Source organism: Salmo salar, unplaced genomic scaffold, assembly GCF_965601325.2.
Source record: "Salmo salar unplaced genomic scaffold, fSalSal1 ptg000687l, whole genome shotgun sequence".
In the NCBI taxonomy this organism is placed as follows: domain Eukaryota; kingdom Metazoa; phylum Chordata; class Actinopteri; order Salmoniformes; family Salmonidae; genus Salmo; species Salmo salar.
The window spans coordinates 457,760-480,517 of NW_027675464.1; the positions used below are offsets into that span (position 1 = coordinate 457,760).

The 22,758-nt window shown below is 42.0% G+C and overlaps 1 long non-coding RNA gene across 1 annotated transcript; it reads left to right on the plus strand.

Annotated features, from left to right (window-relative positions):
- Nucleotides 1-10,486: 10,486 nt before the first annotated feature.
- On the plus strand, nucleotides 10,487-12,439 carry LOC145877133 (uncharacterized). Its single transcript, XR_014391578.1, has 2 exons — nucleotides 10,487-10,688; nucleotides 11,056-12,439. It is a non-coding gene; the product is annotated as an uncharacterized LOC145877133 (long non-coding RNA).
- Nucleotides 12,440-22,758: the final 10,319 nt, after the last annotated feature.

Below are 22,758 nucleotides of genomic sequence, written 5' to 3' on the forward strand. Positions count from 1 at the left end.
TTTCGAAATGGTTAGTGATCTGTTTGTTAACTTGGCTTTCGAAGACTTTAGAGTTGAAGTCGAAAGATAAAATACACTTAGGTTGGAGTCATTAAAACTCGTTTTTCAACCACTCCACAAATGTATTGTTAACAAACTATAGTTTTGGCAAGTCGGTTCCTTTTAGGGCTGGGCGTCCCGCTTGCTCGTTCAACCTGCAGAGAAAGGAATCCTAAAATCTACTCCTAAACTTTCTTTCAACAAGTCAAAACAATTTTCTATTTACTCCTCGGGTACCCTAAAATGTAATCAAACTATAATATTTCTTTCAGATAGAAGTATGTTCAATAGGAAAAGTGTCACGTCCTGACCAGTAAAGGGGTCATTTGTAATTGTAGTATGGTAGGTGGCAGGGGGTGTTTGTTTTCTGTGGGGTTTTTTTTGGTTCTAGTTTTCTATTTCTATGTTTCTTTTTCTATGTGTGGCCAGGTATGGCTTCCAATCAGAGGCAGGTGTCTTTCGTTGTCTCTGATTGGAAGCCATACTTAGGCAGCCTGTTTTTTCTGTGATTTTGTGGGTTGTTGTTTTCTGTATAGTCTATGAACCTTACAGAACTGTTGATTGTCGTTTGTTATGTTTTTTAAAGTGTTCACTCTCTTTAAATAAATACACGAAGATGAGCACTATACCCGCTGCGTTTTGGTCCCCTTTTATCGACGCCTGTGACAATGAGGGTGTCCATGTTTACGAATTTAGGCTTGTACCTGGTAGGTTTCTTGATCATTTGTGTGAGATTGAGGGCATCTATCTTAGATTGTAGGATGGCCGGGGTGTTAAGCATATCCCAGTTTAGGTCACCTAACAGTACGAACTCTGAAAATAGATGGAGGGAAATCAATTCACATATGGTGTCCAGGGCACAGCTGGGAGCTGAGGGGGGTCTATAACAAGCGGCAGCAGTGAGAAAATTATTTCTGGAAAGATACATTTTTAAAAGCTCGAACTGGGCACAGACCTGGATAGTATGACAGAACTCTGCAGGCTATCTCTACAGTAGATTGCAACTCCGCCCTCTTTGGCAGTTCTATCTTGACGAAAAATGTTGTAGTTGGAGATGGAAATTTCTGAATTTTTGGTGGCCTTCCTAAGCCAGGATTCAGACACGGCTAGGACATCAGGGTTGGCGGAGTGTGCTAAAGCAGTGAATAAAATGAACTTAGGGAGGAGGCTTCTGATGTTAACATGCATGAAATCAAGGCTTTTACGGTTACAGAAGTCAACAAATGAGAGCCCCTGGGGAATGGGTGTAGTACTCGGGGGTAACCTCTACATTACCAGAGGAACAGAGGAGGAGTAGGATAAGGGTGCGGCTAAAGGCTATAAGAACTGGTCATCCAGTGCATTGGGAACAGAGAATAAAAGGAGCAGATTTCTGGCCGTGGTAGAATAGATTCAGGGCATGATGTACAGACAAGGGTATGGCAGGATGCGAGTACAGTGGAGGTAAGCCTAGGCATAGAGTGACAATGAGAGAGGTTGCATCTCTGGAGGCCCCAGATAAGCTAGTTAAGGTCTCCGCATGTGTGGGGGGTGGGACAAAAGAGCTATCTAAGGCATTGATGTGTTGATTTGGTGTTGATTTGGAGAGCTAAGACAACTGCGGGTAAGACAACAACAACAACGGGTAAACAGCTAAGGCAACAACAATGGGTAAAAGGCGATGAATGGGCAGAGAGGGTCAGTTAGGTACACACAGGACCTGAGATTGAGGCTGGGGCCGACAGTTAAACAAAATGAAGTACCATGTTAGTGAACAGTGCAGGAGGCATCAGCTGTGTAGCCGATTGATCATAGGGTCCACTGAGCAGCAATAGGTGAGACAGGGAGCCGTTCAGTAGTCGCTACTATGGTAGGCGAGCAGTAAACACTGTGTTCAGAAAGCTAGCGGGCCGGGAGACACGGCGTTCAGAAAGCTAGCGGGCCGGGGCTAGCGGATGGCTCTTCTGCGACATCGCAATGGAAAAGCATGTTGAAAACCATCGGACAATTATGTCGGCAGACCAGTCGTGATGGATCGGCTGGGCTCCGTGTCGGCAATAAAGGCTCCAGGCCAATTGTCAAAAGAGGTATTGTTGCCCAAGAGTTAGCTGGTATACTTCGTCGGCTAGCCGGGAGATGGGCCTAGCTCGAGGCTAGCTGGTGCTAGCTTCGCGGCAGAGCCACTCGGTAGCAGCTAGCTAGTTGTGATGATCCAGTGTAATGGTCCAGAGCTTGCGGAAGGAATGGAGAAAAGCAGTCCGATATGCTCAGAGTTGATATCGCGCTGTGCAGACTAGCAGGTATTATCCGGGATAAAAGCAGCTGGAGTTTGAGCTAAAGGTAATTGGCTGGTTGCAGGAAGCTATATTTAATTCGAAAAATGAAAAAGAGATTGAAATAAATTGAAATATATGCAAAAAAAAAACAAGTCATGATGATCTCTTTGTCAGAATGTCAGGCTGTGGAGTCACAGAGGAAAAAATATACTGCCACTATTTTCACCACCAAAGAATAGCAGTGTGATTTTAATGTGATTTGACTCTTTGCAGGCTGTCAGGCTGTCTAGTCACAGAGGAAGGCTGTGCTTCTCTGGTCTCAGCTCTGAGGTCAAACCCCTCACACCTGAGAGAGCTGGATCTGAGTAACAATGACCTGAAGGATTCAGGAGTGGAGCTGCTCTCTGCTGGACTGGAGGATCCCCACTGTAAACTGGAGACTCTGAGGTCAGTATTCCTGTAGCTGGTAAACAAGTGATAACTGTTCACCAGATCCACATGTGTTTACCAGGCACACATAGTCCACACCATATGTGTTTGGACAGTGAAGATTACAGTTTTAAATTTGCTGCTATCCTGCAGCATTTTGGATTTCAGATAGAGCGTTTCATATTAGGCGACAGTACAGAATGTCACCTTTTGTTTAAAGATAGTCATACATATCTGTTTTACCGTTTAGAAATGAAATAACTTTACGTATGTAGTTCTCCCATTTGAAGAAGTCCTAATTATTTGTACAAATCATTTAGTCAAAAGTTTAGTGTTTGGTCCAATATTTTTTGCCTGCAGTGATTACATCAAGCGTGTTATTCTACAAACTTGTTGAATTCATTTGCAGTTTGTCTTAGTTGTGTTTTGGATTATATTTTTCCTAATAGAAACTGAATGTTGAATAATGTCCTGTCATCTTAGTCCGCTCACTTGAAGAACTCATAAGTATTTTGACCAGTTCACTCATAGTATATTAAAGTAGTCAAAGTAATCAAAATCTTATTAAAATATCCTAAAATAAAAACATTTGAAACATCCACAATGTTGGAGTATAGAGCCACATTTAAAACGTTAGCTTCACTGTCAAAATAGATATGGTGTGGACTGTATACTCAATACAATCTAAATCTGATACCTCACTGTCTGTCTTTTGACTGATATTGCTTTTAAACTGGTCTGGTCAGTCTACTCAAATATTTGTAATATGCATGTTTCTCTCTACAAGCAATTCCTTGATATGTAGTTTATAATAATGATACATTCATTTATTAATATATATGGCAGGTTTCAGGACACTGATGTATCTGAACATTTTGAAAAAATATACTGCCACTATTTTCACCACCAAAGAATAGCAGTGTGATTTTAATGTGATTTGACTCTTTGCAGGCTGTCAGGCTGTCTAGTCACAGAGGAAGGCTGTGCTTCTCTGGTCTCAGCTCTGAGGTCAAACCCCTCACACCTGAGAGAACTGGATCTGAGTAACAATGACCTGAAGGATTCAGGAGTGAAGCTGCTCTCTGCTGGACTGGGGAATCCCCACTGTAAACTGGAGACTCTGAGGTCAGTATTCCTGTAGTTGGTCAACAAGTGATATCTGTTCACCAGATCCACATGTGTTTACCAGGCACACATAGTCCACACCATATGTGTTTGGACAGTGAAGCTCACAGTATTAAATTCGGCGCTATGCACCAGAATTTTGGATTTGAGATAGAATGTTTCATATTAGGTGACAGTACAGAATGTCACCTTTTATTTGAGGGTATTCATACATATCTGTTTTACCGTTTAGATATGAAAGCATTTTATATATCTTGTTCTCCCATTTGAAGAAGTCTTAATTATTTGGATAAATTCACTTATATTTTATTAAAGTAGTCATAAGTTTAGTAGTTGTACCATATTCCATGCCTGCAGTGATTACATCAAGCTTGTTATTCTACAAACTTTTTGAATGCATTTTCAGGTTGTTTTGGTTGTGTTTTGGATGATGTTTTTCCTGATAGAAACTGAATGGTGAATTTTTGTTTTTCGATTTTAGTCCTGTATTGAGGCTTTGCCCGTTTGATGGTTCGTCGGAGGGCATAGCGGGATTTCTTATAAGCTTCCGTGTTAGAGTCCCGTTCCTTGAAAGAGGCAGCTCTACCCTTTAGCTCAGTGTGGATGTTGCCTGTAATCCTTGGCTTCTGGTTGGGGTATGTACGGACGGTCACTGTGGGGACGACGTCATCGATGCATTTATTGATGAAGCCAATGACTGATGTGGTGTACTCCTCAATGCCATCGGAAGAATCCCGGAACATATTCCAGTCTGTGATAGCAAAACAGTCCTGTAGTTTAGCATTTGCTTCATCTGACCACTTTTTTATTGATCTAGTCACTTGTGCTTCCTGCTTTAGATTTTGCTTCTAAGCAGGGATCAGGAGGATGGAATTATGGACAGATTTGCCAAATGGGGGGTGAGTGTGAGCTTTGTATGCATCTCTGTGTGTGGAGTAAAGGTGATCTAGAGTTTTTTTTCTGGGTAAGCGTTTTCCTGTTTGCTTATGGCCGTATACAGCTCATTGAGTGCGGTCTTAGTGCCAGCATCGGTTTTTGGTGGTAAATAGACAGCTACGAAGAATATAAATGAAAACTCTCTTGGTAAATAGTGTGGTCTATAGCTTATCATGAGATACTCTACCTCAGGTGAGAAATACCTCAAGACTTCCTTACTATTAGATTTCGTGCACCAGCTGTTGTTTACAAATATACACAGATCGTCACTCCACTCGGAGGCGGCTGTTCTACCTTGCCAATGCAGTGTAAAACCCGCCAGCTGTATTTTATCCATGTCATCGTTCAGCCACGACTCGGTGAAACAATAGATATTCGTGATCGTAGTTCGTCTATTTTGTTATCCAATGATTGTACGTTGGCTAATAGGACTGATGGTAGAGGCAGATTACGCACACACCGTTGGATCACACGTCCCCGATATCTCTGTCTCTTTCTCATGCGAATCACGGGGATTTGGGCCCTGTCGGGTGTCAAAAGTATGTCCATCGCGTCCGACTTGTTAAAGAAAAAATCTTCGTCCAGCACGAGGTGAGTAATTGCTGTCCTGACATCTAGAAGCTATTTTTGGTCATAAGAGACAGTGGCAGAAACATTATGTACAAAATAAGTTACGAATAAAAAAAATGTACTGCAGCTATTTTCACCACAAAGAATAGCAGTGTGATTTTAATATGATTTGACTCTTTGCAGGCTGTCAGGCTGTCTAGTCACAGAGGAAGGCTGTGCTTCTCTGGTCTCAGCTCTGAGGTCAAACCCCTCACACCTGAGAGAGCTGGACCTGAGCTACAATCACCCAGGAGACTCAGGAGTCAGACTGCTCTCTGCTGGACTGGAGGATCAACACTGCAGACTGGAGAAACTCAAGTATGTAGAGGGTTTATGTCAATGTTCATATCACACATGTTTGACTTATCAAATCAAATGTATTTATATAGCCCTTCGTACATCAGCTGATATCTCAAAGTGCTGTACAGAAACCCAGCCTAAAACCCCAAACAGCAAGCAATGCATGTGAAAGAAGCACGGTGGCTAGGAAAAACTCCCTAGGAAAAACTCCCTTGAAAGGCCAAAACCTAGGAAGAAACCTAGAGAGGAACCAGGCTATGAGGGGTGGCCAGTCCTCTTCTGGCTGTGCCGGGTGGATATTATAACAGAACATGGTCAAGATGTTAAAATGTTCATAAATGACCAGCATGGTCAAATAATAATAATCATAGTAGTTGTCGAGGGTGCAACAAGCACGTCCGGTTAACAGGTCAGGGTTCCATGGCCGCAGAAAGAACAGTTGAAACTGGAGCAGCAGCATGGCCAGGTGGACTGGGGACAGCAAGGAGTCATCATGCCAGGTAGTCCTGAGGCATGGTCCTAGGGCTCAGGTCCTCTGAGAGAAAGAAAGAAAGAGAGAAAGAGAGAATTAGAGAGAGCATATTTAAATTCACACAGGACACCGGATAAGACAAGAGAAATACTCCAGATGTAACAGACTGACCCTAGCCCCCCGACACATAAACTACTGCAGCATAAATACTGGAGGCTGAGACAGGAGGGATCAGAAGACACTGTGGCCCCATCCGATGATACCCCCAGACAGGGCCAAACAGGCAGAATATAACCCCACCCACTTTGCCAAAGCACAGCCCCAACACCACTAGAGGGATGTCTCCAACCACCAACTTACCATCCTAAGACAAGGCCGAGTATAGCCCACAAAGATCTCCGCCACGGCACAACCCAAGGGGGAGCACCAACCCAGACAGGAAGATCATGTTAGTGACTCAACCCACTCAAGTGACGCACCCCTCCCATGGATGGCATGGAAGAACACCAGTAAGTCAGTGACTCAGCCCCTGTAATAGGGTTAGAGGCAGAGAATCCCAGTGGAGAGAGGGGAACCGGCAAGGCAGAGACAGCAAGGGCGGTTCGTTGCTCCATCCTTTCCGTTCACCTTCACACTCCTGGGCCAGACTATACTTAATCATAGGACCTACTGAAGAGATAAGTCTTCAGTAAAGACTTAAAGGTTGAGACTGAGTCTGCGTCTCTCACATGGGTAGGCAAACCATTCCATAAAAATTGAGCTCTATAGGAGAAAGCCCTACCTCCAGCCGTTTGCTTAGAAATTCTAGGGACAATTAGGAGGCCTGCGTCTTGTGACCATAGCGTACGTGTAGGTATGTACGGCAGGACCAAATCGGAAAGATAGGTAGGAGCAAGCCCATGTAATGCTTTGTAGGTTAGCAGTAAAACCTTGAAATCAGCCCTTGCCTTAACAGGAAGCTAGTGTAGGGAGGCTAGCACTGGAGTAATATGATCAAATTTTTTGGTTCTAGTCAGGATTCTAGCAGCCGTATTTATCACTAACTGAAGTTTGTTTAGTGCTTTATCCGGGTAGCGGGAAAGTAGAGCATTGCAGTAGTCCAGTCTAGAAGTAACAAAAGCATGGATTAATTTTTCTGCATCATTTTTGGACAGAAAGTTTCTGATTTTTGCAATGTTACGTAGATGGAAAAAAGCTGTCCTTGAAACAGTCTTGATATGTTCTTCAAAAGAGAGATCAGGGTCCAGAGTAACGCCGAGGTCCTTCACAGTTTTATTTGAGACGACTGTACAACCATTCAGATTAATTGTCAGATTCAACAGAAGATCTCTTTGTTTCTTGGGACCTAGAACATCTCTGTTTTGTCCAAGTTTAAAAGTAGTAAGTTTGCAGCCATCCACTTCTTCATGTCTGAAACACAGGCTTCTAGCGAGGGCAATTTTGGGGCTTCACCATGTTTCATTGAAATGTACAGCTGTGTGTCGTCCGCATAGCAGTGAAATTTAACATTATGTTTTTGAATGACATCCCCAAGAAGTAAAATATATAGTGAAAACAATAGTGGTCCTAAAACGGAACCTTGAGGAACACCGAAATGTACAGTTGATTTGTCAGAGGACAAACCATTCACGGAGACAAACTGATATCTTTCCGACAGATAAGATCTAAACCAGGCCAGAACTTGTCCATGTAGACCAATTTGGGTTTCCAATCTCTCCAAAAGAATGTGGTGATCAATGGTATCAAAAGCGGCATTAAGATCTAGGAGCACGAGGACAGATGCAGAGCCTCGGTATGACGTCATTAAAAGGTAATTTACCACCTTCACAAGTGCAGTCTCAGTGCTATGATGGGGTCTAAAACCAGACTGAAGCGTTTCGTATACATTGTTTGTTTTCAGGAAGGCAGTGAGTTGCTGCGAAACAGCTTTTTCAAAAAAAATTGAGAGGAATGGAAGATTCGATATAGGCCTATAGTTTTTTATAATTTCTGCCACTTTTAGTGAGCTTGGTACACATCCGGTGGATAGAGAGCCGTTTATTATGTTCAACATAGGAGGGCCAAGCACAGGAAGCAGCTCTTTCAGTAGTTTAGTTGGAATAGGGTCCAGTATGCAGCTTGAGGGTTTAGAGGCCATGATTATTTTCATCATTGTGTCAAGAGATATAGTACTAAAACACTTTAGTATCTCCCTTGATCCTAGGTCCTGGCAGAGTTGTGCAGACTCAGGACAATGGAGCTTTGGAGGAATACGCAGATTTAAAGAGGAGTCCGTAATTTGCTTTCTAATGATCATTATCTTTTCCTCAAAGAAGTTCATACATTTATTACTGCTGAAGTGAAAGCCATCCTCCATTTGCGAATGCTGCTTTTTAGTTAGCTTTGGGACAGTATCAAAAAGAAATTTCGGATTGTTCTTATTTTCCTCAATTAAGTTGGAAAAACAGGATGATCGAGCAGCAGTGAGGGCTCTTCGATACTGCACGGTACTGTCTTTCCAAGCTAGTGGGAAGACTTCCAGTTTGGTGTGGACCCATTTCCGTTCCAATTTTCTGGAAGCTTGCTTCAGAGCTTGTGTATTTTCTGTATACCAGGGAGCTAGTTTCTTATGACAGATGTTTTTAGTTTTTAGGGGTGCAACTGCATCTAGGGTATTGCGCAAGGTTAAATTGAGTTCCTCGGTTAGGTGGTTAACTGATTTTTGTCCTCTGACGTCCTTGGGTAGGCAGAGGGAGTCTGGAAGGGCATCAAGGAATCTTTGGGTTGTCTGAGAATTTATAGCACGACTTTTAACCTCTCTGGGCTAGGTAGGACGCTTGCGTCCCACCTACACAACAGCCAGTGTAATCCCGTGGCGCGATATTCAAATATCTCAAAAATGCAAAAACTTCCATTTTTCAAACATATGACTATTTTACACCATTTTAAAGACAAGACTCTCGTTAATCTAACCACACTGTCCGATTTCAAAAAGGCTTTACAACGAAAGCAAAACATTAGATTATGTCAGCAGAGTACCCAGCCAGAAATAATCAGACACCCATTTTTCAAGCTAGCATATAATGTCACATAAATCCAAACCACAGCTAAATGCAGCACTAACCTTTGATGATCTTCATCAGATGACAATCTTAGGACATTATGTTATACAATACATGCATGTTTTGTTCAATCAAGTTCATATTTATATCAAAAAACGGCTTTTTACATTAGCATGTGATGTTCAGAACTAGCATACCTAGCAAGCTTCCGGTGAATTCACTAAATTACTCACGATACACATTCACAAAAAACATAACAATTATTTTAAGAATTATAGATACAGAACTCCTCTATGCACTCGCTATGTCCGATTTTAAAATAGCTTTTCGGTGAAAGCACATTTTGCAATATTCTAAGTAGATAGCCCGGCATCACAGGGCTAGCTATTTAGACACCCACCAAGTTTAGCCCTCACCAAAGTCAGATTTACTATAAGAAAAATGTTATTACCTTTGCTGTTCTTCGTCAGAATGCACTCCCAGGACTTCTACTTCAATAACAAATGTTGGTTTGGTTCAAAATAATCCATAGTTATATCCAAATAGCGGCGTTTTGTTCGTGCGTTCAAGACACTATCCGAAACGGTAAAGAAGGGTGACGCGCCCGACGCGTTTCGTGACAAAAAAAATCGAAATATTCCATTACCGTACTTCGAAGCATGTCAACCGCTGTTTAAAATCAATTTTTATGCCATTTTTCTCTTAAAAAAGCGATAATATTCCGACCGGGAATTTGTGTTTTAGTACAAAGAGAGAGAAAATAAAAACATGGGGTCGCCTCGTGCACGCGCCTCAGTCTCATTGTCCTCTGATAGACCACTTACCAAAGGCGCTAATGTTTTTCAGCCAGGGGCTGCCTCGACATCATTCAGCTTTTTCCCGGGTTCTGAGAGCCTATGGGAGCCGTAGGAAGTGTCACGTTACAGCTAAGATCCTAAGTTTTCAATAAAAAGAGTCAAGAAGCCCAAGGAATGGTCAGACAGGGCACTTCCTGTACAGAATCTTCTCAGGTTTTTGCCTGCCATTTGAGTTCTGTTATACTCACAGACACCATTCAAACCGTTTTAGAAACTTTAGGGTGTTTTCTATCTAAAGCCAATAATTATATGCATATTCTAGTTTCTGGGCAGTAGTAATAACCAGATTAAATCGGGTACGTTTTTTATCCGGCCGTGTAAATACTGCCCCCTAGCCCTAACAGGTTAACTATCAGGCTAGTTAAGACAAACATTCTGACCACCACTTGGACAAAGTTATGTATGTATGTGTGTGTGTGTGTGTGTGTGTGTGTGTGTGTGTGTGTGTGTGTGTGTGTGTGTGTGTGTGTGTGTGTGTGTGTGTGTGTGTGTGTGTGTGTGTGTGTGTGTGTGTGTGTGTGTGTGTTAGTTCAGGTGTATCCCTCAATGACTGTCTGTTTTTCTGCTTACCACTACAGTGTGGAACATGGTGGAGAGAACACAATGAAACCTGGGCTTAGAAAATGTGAGTGTTGACTGCTGTGAAGAATATGACTAAGAATAAGTCTTAATTCAAGTTAAGTCAAAAACCACCATCATTACTTACTTGGTCATATTAAATATCATCTGTAGTTCTACAGAAGCACAAATCAGGGACACCAACGTTTACAAAGAGTTGCTTTGAATATGTGAGTGTGTCTGTGCATGTGTGTGGGGTGTTCGTGTTACATAAGATGTGTGTGTGTGTGTGTGTGTGTGTGTGTGTGTGTGTGTGTGTGTGTGTGTGTGTGTGTGTGTGTGTGTGTGTGTGTGTGTGTGTGTGTGTGTGTGTGTGTGTGTGTGTGTGTGTGTGAATGATGATTTCTAATATTGTGTCTGGTTTCATCCATCAGATGTCTGTGATCTCACACTGGACCTAAACACAGTAAACAGACTCCTCTCTCTGTCTGAGGAGAACAGAAAGGTGACATGTAGGAGAGAGGAGCAGCCGTATCCTGATCACCCAGAGAGATTTGAGGACTGGAGACAGGTGCTGTGTAGAGAGGGTCTGACTGGGCGCTGTTACTGGGAGGTAGAGTGGAGTGGGAGAAGGTCTGATATAGGAGTGACATATAAAGGAATCAGCAGGAGAGGAGGGGGTGAGGAATGTGGTCTTGGAAACAATGACAAGTCCTGGAGTCTGGACTGCTCTGACAACAGTTACATTGCCTGTCACAATAATAATGACACTACCATAGATGTCCCCTCCTCCAGCTGGTATAATAATAACTCCACTACCATAGATGTCCCCTCCTCCAGCTCCCACAGAGTAGGAGTGTATCTGGACTGGCCAGCCGGCACTCTGTCCTTCTATAGAGCCTCCTCTGATACACTGACCCACCTGTACACATTCACCTCCACATTCACTGAGCCCCTCTATCCAGGATTTAGGGTTTATGATGGTGGCGACTCAGTGTCCCTGAAATAATAACCTCACACACACACACACACACACACACACACACACACACACACACACACACACACACACACACACACACACACACACACACACACACACACACACACACACACACACACACACACACACACTGACACACACACACACACACACACAGGACACACACACACTGACACACACACACACTGGACACACACACAAACACACACAAACACACACACACACACACACACACACACTGGACACACACACACACACACACTGGACACACACACATCGAACACACACACACACACATCGAACACACACACACACACATCGAACACACACACACACTGGACACACACACACACACACACACACACACACTGGACACACACACACACACACTGGACACACACACACACACACACTGGACACACACATACACACACACACACTGGACACACACACACACACACACACACACATTCACACACACAAACGACACACACTCTGACACACGCACACACACAGTGTGATTTTATTATGTGTTTTACTGTTTGTGTTTGTACCACAGGAGGTTGGTGGGACCTTATTTAGGGAGGACAGGCTTGTAATGGCTGGAGTGGAATAAGTGGAATGGTATCAAACACGTGGTTTCCATGTGTTCCATTTCATTCACTCTGTTCCAGACATTATTATGAGCCGTCCTCCCCTCAGCAGCCTCCTCTGGTATGTACTGTCCTGTATGTGAGAGAGATCCAACAAGGAATTACAATGTATGTATTACTTTTAATACCTGCAAATTACAAATAAACTACTGGAACTCCTTATGAATGTCTGCAGCCGACAAGAGGTGAAAATATTACCGGAATATTCTGCAAAATGTTGATGAAGACGTCACTCAATCCACCCAAAACAACATGCAGTCTTTCCACAAGACTCCCATGAAGTTATAGTGTGACGTTATGAGTCGACGTTAAAGTAACATTCTCACAACATACTGCACTTGTTTTATCCTGTTTTAGATGTATCCTCTGTTTAAACATTTAAACTCTTACAATAACACTGTTAAAATACCAATGTGATCATTTCTTGTCTTTTATGTTGGAAAAACAAATTGTACAATTATATGTGGACATACGCTCCATAGTTGTACAAGTATACATGGATATATTGTACTTTTCATAATAAAACATACTTGAAACAAGAAAAAGCATGTTAATTGTGAAAACAATTTCGTTATTGATTTTTACATTGCTTCTCCCTGTCTCATGTTGACGTTTGTCATGAATCTTGACCTGGAGGCAGAACTGTGCGATTTCCTCTAGATATGTCAGCTGCAAAGTCAGAATTGGCTGTGGAAAATAATGTTGTTTTATGGTCTTAATTTAAGGGAAGGATTAGCAGTGTGGTTAGGGTTGAGGTTAGGATTCAAATCGGATTGTATTACTTTGTGCCTGTGCCAGCTAGGGAATACTTTGCTGAACTGCCTCCAGGGCAAGATTCATACCAATAAATGCCAACCTGCCTCCAGGGCAAGATTCATGACAATAAATGCCAACCTGCCTCCAGAACAAGATTCATGACAATAAATGCCAACCTGCCTCCAGAACAAGATTCATGACAATAAATGCCAACCTGCCTCCCAGTCGTCCCCTCCTTATCTTTACAAGACTGCAGAACCTGCAAGCTAGTGATGTGGGGGTTCTCTCATAACCCTCAGTCCCCAGGTGGGTAGATGGCAGGTTGAATAAAGAGAAGCTATGATGTGGGGGTTCTCTCATAACCCCCCTCTCCATGTAATCTGATTCATTATGATCTAGGATCAGGTCCCCCCTCTCCATGTAATCTGATTCATTATGATCTAGGATCAGGTCCCCCCTCTCCATGTAATCTGATTCATTATGATCTAGGATCAGGTCCCCTCCTCTCCATGTAATCTGATTCATTATGATCTAGGATCAGGTCCCCCTCTCCATGTAATCTGATTCATTATGATCTAGGATCAGGTCCCTCCTCTCCATGTAATCTGATTCATTATGATCTAGGATCAGGTCCCCCCCTCTCCATGTAATCTGATTCATTATGATCTAGGATCAGGTCCCCCCTCTCCATGTAATCTGATTCATTATGATCTAGGATCAGGTCCCCCCTCCATGTAATCTGATTCATGATGATCTAGGATCAGGTCCCCCCTCTCCATGTAATCTGTTCATTATGATCTAGGATCAGGTCCCCCCCTCTCCATGTAATCTGATTTATTATGGTCTAGGATCAGGTCCTCCTCTCCATGTAATCTGATTCATTATGATCTAGGATCAGGTCCCCCTCTCCATGTAATCTGATTCATTATGATCTAGGATCAGGTCCCTTCTCTCCATTTAATCTGATTCAATATGATCTAGGATCAGGTCCTCCTCTCCATGTAATCTGATTCATTATGATATAGGATCAGGCCCCTCCTCTCCATGTAATCTGATTCATTATAATCTAGGATCAGGTCCCCCCTCTCCATGTAATCAGATTCATTATGATCTAGGATCAGGTCCCCCCTCTCCATGTAATCTGATTCATTATGATCTAGGATCAGGTCCCCCCTCTCCATGTAATCTGATTCATTATGATATAGGATCAGGTCCCCCCTCTCCATGTAATCTGATTCATGATGATCTAGGATCAGGTCCCCCCTCTCCATGTAATCTGATTCATTATGATCTAGGATCAGGTCCCCCTCTCCATGTAATCTGATTCATTATGATCTAGGATCAGGTCCCTTCTCTCCATTTAATCTGATTCAATATGATCTAGGATCAGGTCCCTCCTCTCCATGTAATCTGATTCATTATGATATAGGATCAGGTCCCTCCTCTCCATGTAATCTGATTCATTATAATCTAGGATCAGGTCCCCCCTCTCCATGTAATCAGATTCATTATGATCTAGGATCAGGTCCCCCCTCTCCATGTAATCTGATTCATTATGATCTAGGATCAGGTCCCCCCTCTCCATGTAATCTGATTCATTATGATCTAGGATCAGGTCCCCCCTCTCCATGTAATCTGATTCATTATGGTCTAGGATCAGGTCCCCCCTCTCCATGTAATCTGATTCATTATGGTCTAGGATCAGGTCCCCCTCTCCATGTAATCTGATTCATTATGATCTAGGATCAGGTCCCCCCTCTCCATGTAATCTGATTCATTATGATCTAGGATCAGGTCCCCCCTCTCCATGTAATCTGATTCATTATGATCTAGGATCAGGTCCTCCTCTCCATGTAATCTGATTCATTATGGTCTAGGATCAGGTCCCCCTCTCCATGTAATCTGATTCATTATGATCTAGGATCAGGTCCCTCCTCTCCATGTAATCTGATTCATTATGATCTAGGATCAGGTCCCCCCTCTCCATGTAATCTGATTCATTATGGTCTAGGATCAGGTCTCCCTCTCCATGTAATCTGATTCATGATGATCTAGGATCAGGTCCCCCCTCTCCATGTAATCTGATTCATTATGGTTGTTTTGTCTCATGTCTTTATATTCATATAGCCTGGGGGCCATGTAATCTGATTCATTGTGATTGTTTTGTCTCATGTCTCTTTATATTCATATAGCCTGGGGGCCATGTAGCTGTATTGAAATGACCTTGTTTTATAACCTTCTTTGTTGCTCAGTGGTACTTCAATTGTCCTGACCATGTCCAATTCTTTCACACAGTAATGCTCCAGCATCACTCAGAGCTTATGCATCTAATGCATTCCTCAAATACTGCAGAGTTGTTAAGCAAGTCCCTGAGATCGTCATGTTCAACCATATTTATTTGTCAGATGAAACCTGAGGGGATCACTGTAGTGGGTCATAAATGCATCCAAAATGGTTCTGAGGTCCTCAACAATGTTATTCTGTACCGTAGCTGGGATGCAGTGTTCTTTCCTGATTTACTAAATAAAAAGACAGATATTGTTTTAGAGACCTTCAATTAGCTGCTCAGTGTTGATCTCTGTGGCTTGAACATATTTAGCCTCTGGCAGACTCTCTACATCACTCATGTCATCTTCAATGGGATCAGTCCCAGTCTCAAATTCATCATGAGGGCAATTCTCATCTAAGTTGGCTCTTAAAATCTCTCTGTGGTTTTGGTAGATGTGTGACCGATAGATGCTGAAACATCTATTTGTTTTCCCCGCACCCATTAACTCCACAGGTCATTACAACATGTGGTTCATGCTGCTGATAGAGGACAATATGTGTGAGTAGTCTGGACACAGAGGAAGGAGGCTCGTTGCAAAGTGGACAGTAGAATAGAGTTGGCATTCTGCAGACAGATTGTGAACCTTGGAATGATGGGATGGAATCATGGAGATCATTGGTACTCAGCCACTTGCAGACATCATCAAGGGACCAGTCTTCCACAGCCACACTCTAATTCAAGTTGACACTAAAAGCAGAAGTGAAATGTATCAGTGTTGAGGCTAAAACAAAACCTCTCCTACTCTTTCCAGACAACCACCTTTCCTCCTAATGTGTATTCATGGTTGTTCCATAACGAAGCAGAGCTTGTCAGGAAAGGTGAAGATGTCCGTCTCTTATTTATCTGACTCCATATTTCTTAGTTTGGGACATTATGGGATTCTGCAGTCCCACATTTAAGTGTTCAGATAATATGATGGTCCAAATGGGGCATTAAGTTCTTCTTCCATGTCGACCCAAGTTGGCCTATTAGAGTTGTCAATAAAGAGCCTATCAGGGCAGTTATAAAGTCTTCTTGATATAATTACATGTTAGGGAGCTTTAATCCTCCTTCTAAGTCTTTGTCTGTAAACGAGCTTGGTTCATCCTGGTCCTTTTAATAGTCCAGATTAATAATTTTGTCTCTGGTGTTAAAGGTGTAGTCAGGTATGGACAGTGGAAACATGCTGATGACGTCATTCAGTTAAGGAGCTGTAACCATCTTTATAACATGTGGTCATCATTCAGTTTAGGAGCTGTAACCATCTTTATAACATGTGGTCATCATTCAGTTTAGGAGCTTTAACCATCTTTATAACATGTGTCCGTCATTCAGTTTAGGAGCTTTAACCATCTTTATAACATGTGTCCGTCATTCAGTTTAGGAGCTGTAACCATCTTTATAACATGTGTCCGTCATTCAGTTTAGGAGCTGTAACCATCTTTATAACATGTGGTCATCATTCAGTTTAGGAGCTTTAACCATCTTTATAACATGTGTCCGTCATTCAGTTTAGGAGCTGTAACCATCTTTATAACATGTGTCCGTCATTCAGTTTAGGAGCTGTAACCATCTTTATAACATGTGGTCTTCATTCAGTTTAGGAGCTGTAACCATCTTTATAACATGTGTCCGTCATTCAGTTTAGGATCTTTAACCATCTTTATAACATGTGTCCGTCATTCAGTTTAGGAGCTGTAACCATCTTTATAACATGTGGTCATCATTCAGTTTAGGAGCTGTAACCATCTTTATAGCATGTGTCCGTCATTCAGTTTAGGAGCTTTAACCATCTTTATAACATGTGGTCGTCATTCAGTTTAGGAGCTGTAACCATCTTTATAACATGTGGTCATCATTCAGTTTAGGAGCTTTAACCATCTTTATAACATGTGTCCGTCATTCAGTTTAGGAGCTGTAACCATCTTTATAACATGTGTCCTTCATTCAGTTTAGGAGCTGTAACCATCTTTATAACATGTGTCTTCATTCAGTTTAGGAGCTGTAACCATCTTTATAACATGTGTCCGTCATTCAGTTTAGGAGCTTTAACCATCTTTATAACATGTGGTCATCATTCAGTTTAGGAGCTGTAACCATCTTTATAACATGTGGTCTTCATTCAGTTTAGGAGCTTTAACCATCTTTATAACATGTGGTCATCATTCAGTTTAGGAGCTGTAACCATCTTTATAACATGTGGTCATCATTCAGTTTAGGAGCTTTAACCATCTTTATAACATGTGTCTTCATTCAGTTTAGGAGCTGTAACCATCTTTATAACATGTGTCCGTCATTCAGTTTAGGAGCTGTAACCATCTTTATAACATGTGTCCTTCATTCAGTTTAGGAGCTGTAACCATCTTTATAACATGTGTCCGTCATTCAGTTTAGGAGCTTTAACCATCTTTATAACATGTGGTCATCATTCAGTTTAGGAGCTGTAACCATCTTTATAAAATGTGGTCTTCATTCAGTTTAGGAGCTTTAACCATCTTTATAACATGTGGTCATCATTCAGTTTAGGAGCTGTAACCATCTTTATAACATGTGGTCATCATTCAGTTTAGGAGCTTTAACCATCTTTATAACATGTGTCTTCATTCAGTTTAGGAGCTGTAACCATCTTTATAACATGTGTCCGTCATTCAGTTTAGGAGCTTTAACCATCTTTATAACATGTGGTCATCATTCAGTTTAGGAGCTTTAACCATCTTTATAACATGTGTCTTCATTCAGTTTAGGAGCTGTAACCATCTTTATAACATGTGTCCTTCATTCAGTTTAGGAGCTTTAACCATCTTTATAACATGTGTCCGTCATTCAGTTTAGGAGCTTTAACCATCTTTATAACATGTGTCCTACCCCACAATGAGATTTGTAGCTCATCCCAGTTCTTCAACTGAAGTTGAATTTTGTTCCAATATACAGAATAAAAAATAAACAGTTCCCTTCCCCTAAGAAACAACTTCTATTCTCACATACAACAAGAAGACAAAATGACACCAGACAATCACCATTCAGTTAGTATTGGAAAAGAGGAAGGAATTACACAGAACACACAATAATCCCACTGGATTGATTGATTCACTGTAAATACATTCATTCACCATTCAGTTGGTATTGGATAGACAAAGAAGTAACACAGAACACACTTCAAATGCTTTAAAGAAGCTAACCTGTTTGTAGATCCATAGTGAACTAGGCAAGTCAGTTAAGAACAAATTCTTATTTACAATGACGGCCTACCCCGGCCAAACCCGGACGATGCTGGGCCAATTGTGCACCACCCTTATGGGACTCCCAATCACGACCGGTTTTGATACAGCCTGGAATTGAACCAGGGTTTGTAGTGACGCCTCTTGCACTGAGATGTAGTGCCTTAGGCCACTCGGGGCCCCCAAAAAGATCAAATGTATAAAAAACCACTATACAGTTATTGGAAGAATCCAAAATGGCGGTTTGACAATGAATATCTAGTATGTACAGAGCACCTCCAGTTGACCGGGGCAGCTCTAGCAGGGCAGACATTTGATAATGAACTGACTGGTTGGAAAGGTGGCATACTATGGACAGGTGCCATGTTGAAACCCACTGAGCTCTTCAGTAAGGCCATTCTACTACCAATGTGTTTGTCTATGGAGATTGCATGGCACTCTGCTCGATTTTATACACATATCATCAACGGATGTGGCTGAAATAGCCAAATCCACTCATTTGAAGGGATGTCCACATACTTTAGGATATATAGTGCATCACATGTCTCCAGGTTTATTTCCATATGGTGATTATTATATCAATATATGTGCATAAAGTCCTTTCCACCTCCATTTCTGCCATCATTTATTTTACAGAATGATCCCACGTTGTCTAAGGTATTTTGTTTTGTCCACATTTTGTAAAGTTACCCAAAATAACTTTTTGGTGTCTAACCAGGTTTCCATCCAAACGTTTTATGCAAGTTAAGACAGTCCTTCTATCTGAGAAGTCAGAGAGAAGTGAAAAATTCTTCCTTGGTTGTTAATTTTCTCAAAATCGAAAAGGCACAATCTTGGATTCGAGCCGATGTCTTCAGTAGCTGAACATGTTATTAGTCCACTAGATTAGAGCCGATGTCTTCAGTAGTAGAACATGTTATTACTCCACTAGATTAGAGCCGATGTCTTCAGTAGCTGAACATGTTATTACTCCACTAGATTAGAGCCGATGTCTTCAGTAGCTGAACATGTTATTACTCCACTAGATTAGAGCCGATGTCTTCAGTAGCTGAACATGTTATTAGTCCACTAGATTAGAGCCGATGTCTTCAGTAGTGGAACATGTTATTACTCCACTAGATTAGAGCCGATGTCTTCAGTAGTGGAACATGTTATTAGTCCACTAGATTAGAGCCGATGTCTTCAGTAGCTGAACATGTTATTACTCCACTAGATTAGAGCCGATGTCTTCAGTAGCTGAACATGTTATTAGTCCACTAGATTAGAGCCGATGTCTTCAGTAGCTGAACATGTTATTACTCCACTAGATTAGAGCCGATGTCTTCAGTAGCTGAACATGTTATTAGTCCACTAGATTAGAGCCGATGTCTTCAGTAGCTGAACATGTTATTACTCCACTAGATTAGAGCCGATGTCTTCAGTAGCTGAACATGTTATTAGTCCAACATCGGGACACGTTTAATTTTCGTCGGAGTGCCTTTGTTTTAATGGCGTGCACGTGCACAGGTCGGCGCGAGGCAACCGTTAGACCCGATGACGTGTTTCTACGCATGAGCTTAGCTAGCCAACGTCGCCATGACATCACCTGCAAGTGTGATCAGGGATTTCTATTGGAGAAGCAGTCATTCTGTCTATCGTCATACTGTACTGTCTTTAATCATGACCTGCTGCAGTCATTCTGTCTATCGTCATACTGTACTGTCTTTAATCATGACCTGCTGCAGTCATTCTGTCTATCGTCATACTGTACTGTCTCTAATCATGACCTGCTGCAGTCATTCTGTCTATCGTCATACTGTACTGTCTTAAATCATGACCTGCTGCAGTCATTCTGTCTATTGTCATACTGTACTGTCTTTAATCATGACCTGCTGCAGTCATTCTGTCTATCGTCATACTGTACTGTCTCTAATCATGACCTGCTGCAGTCATTCTGTCTATCGTCATACTGTACTGTCTTAAATCATGACCTGCTGCAGTCATTCTGTCTATTGTCATACTGTACTGTCTTTAATCATGACCTGCTGCAGTCATTCTGTCTATCGTCATACTGTACTGTCTTTAATCATGACCTGCTGCAGTCATTCTGTCTATCGTCATACTGTACTGTCTTTAATCATGACCTGCTGCAGTCATTCTGTCTATCGTCATACTGTACTGTCTCTAATCATGACCTGCTGCAGTCATTCTGTCTATCGTCATACTGTACTGTCCTAAATCATTACCTGCTGCAGTCATTCTGTCTATCGTCATACTGTACTGTCCTTAATCATTACCTGCTGCAGTCATTCTGTCTATTGTCATACTGTACTGTCTTTAATCATGACCTGCTGCAGTCATTCTGTCTATCGTCATACTGTACTGTCTTTAATCATGACCTGCTGCAGTCATTCTGTCTATCGTCATACTGTACTGTCTTTAATCATGACCTGCTGCAGTCATTCTGTCTATCGTCATACTGTACTGTCTTTAATCATGACCTGCTGCAGTCATTCTGTCTATCGTCATACTGTACTGTCTCTAATCATGACCTGCTGCAGTCATTCTGTCTATCGTCATACTGTACTGTCCTAAATCATTACCTGCTGCAGTCATTCTGTCTATCGTCATACTGTACTGTCCTTAATCATTACCTGCTCCAGTCATTCTGTCTATCGTCATACTGTACTGTCTTTAATCATGACCTGCTGCAGTCATTCTGTCTATCGTCATACTGTACTGTCTCTAATCATGACCTGCTGCAGTCATTCTGTCTATCGTCATACTGTACTGTCTTAAATCATGACCTGCTGCAGTCATTCTGTCTATTGTCATACTGTACTGTCTTTAATCATGACCTGCTGCAGTCATTCTGTCTATCGTCATACTGTACTGTCTCTAATCATGACCTGCTGCAGTCATTCTGTCTATCGTCATACTGTACTGTCTTAAATCATGACCTGCTGCAGTTATTCTGTCTATTGTCATACTGTACTGTCTTTAATCATGACCTGCTGCAGTCATTCTGTCTATCGTCATACTGTACTGTCTCTAATCATGACCTGCTGCAGTCATTCTGTCTATCGTCATACTGTACTGTCCTAAATCATTACCTGCTGCAGTCATTCTGTCTATCGTCATACTGTACTGTCCTTAATCATTACCTGCTGCAGTCATTCTGTCTATCGTCATACTGTACTGTCTTTAATCATGACCTGCTGCAGTCATTCTGTCTATCGTCATACTGTACTGTCTTTAATCATGACCTGCTGCAGTCATTCTGTCTATCGTCATACTGTACTGTCTTTAATCATGACCTGCTGCAGTCATTCTGTCTATCGTCATACTGTACTGTGTTTAATAATTACCTGCTGCAGTCGTTCTGTCTATCGTCATATTGTACTGTCTCTAATCATGACCTGCTGCAGTCATTCTGTCTATCGTCATACTGTACTGTCTTTAATCATGACCTGCTGCAGTCATTCTGTCTATCGTCATATTGTACTGTCTTTAATCATGACCTGCTGCAGTCATTCCCTTGTGGGAAGCAGTGTCTATGAAAGATCATGTTGTTCAAAGTGGCTAGAGGACTCTAATGAGCAGTGGTGGAAAAGTATCCAATTGTCATACTTGGGTAAAAGTAAAAAATACCTTAATAGAAAATTACTCAAGTAAAAGTGAAAGTCACCCAGTAAAATATTACTTGGGACGGCAGTACAATACTACTTGAGTCATGCAGGTAGCTTAGTGGTTAGAGCGTTGGGCCAGTATCCGAAAGGTTGCTGGTTTGAATCTCTGAGCTGGTAAAAATGTAAAGGTAAAAATCTGTCTCTTATTACGAGATGGAGTTCAGACAGACTACTTTAAGGAAACTTTCTGAATGGATATTTTTTTTCTCCAAACTGCCACTGTAATTATCCCCCCCCCCCCCCCTCTAAAACAGCAGCTGCTGATTACAGGGACAAGGAGGACCTGATCAGTCATCCTTGATCAGAGGCACTTTGTCCATACAGGAATAGATCTTCTACATATTAGCTGTGACGACACAATAGTGGTAGGCCTGATCACCGACAACAACGAGACAGCCTATAGGGAGGAGGTCAGAGACCTGGCCAGGTGGAGCCAGAATAACAACCTTTCCCTCAACGTAACCAAGACTAAGGAGATGATTGTGGACTACAGGAAAAGGAGCACCGAGCACGTCCCCATTCTCATCGACG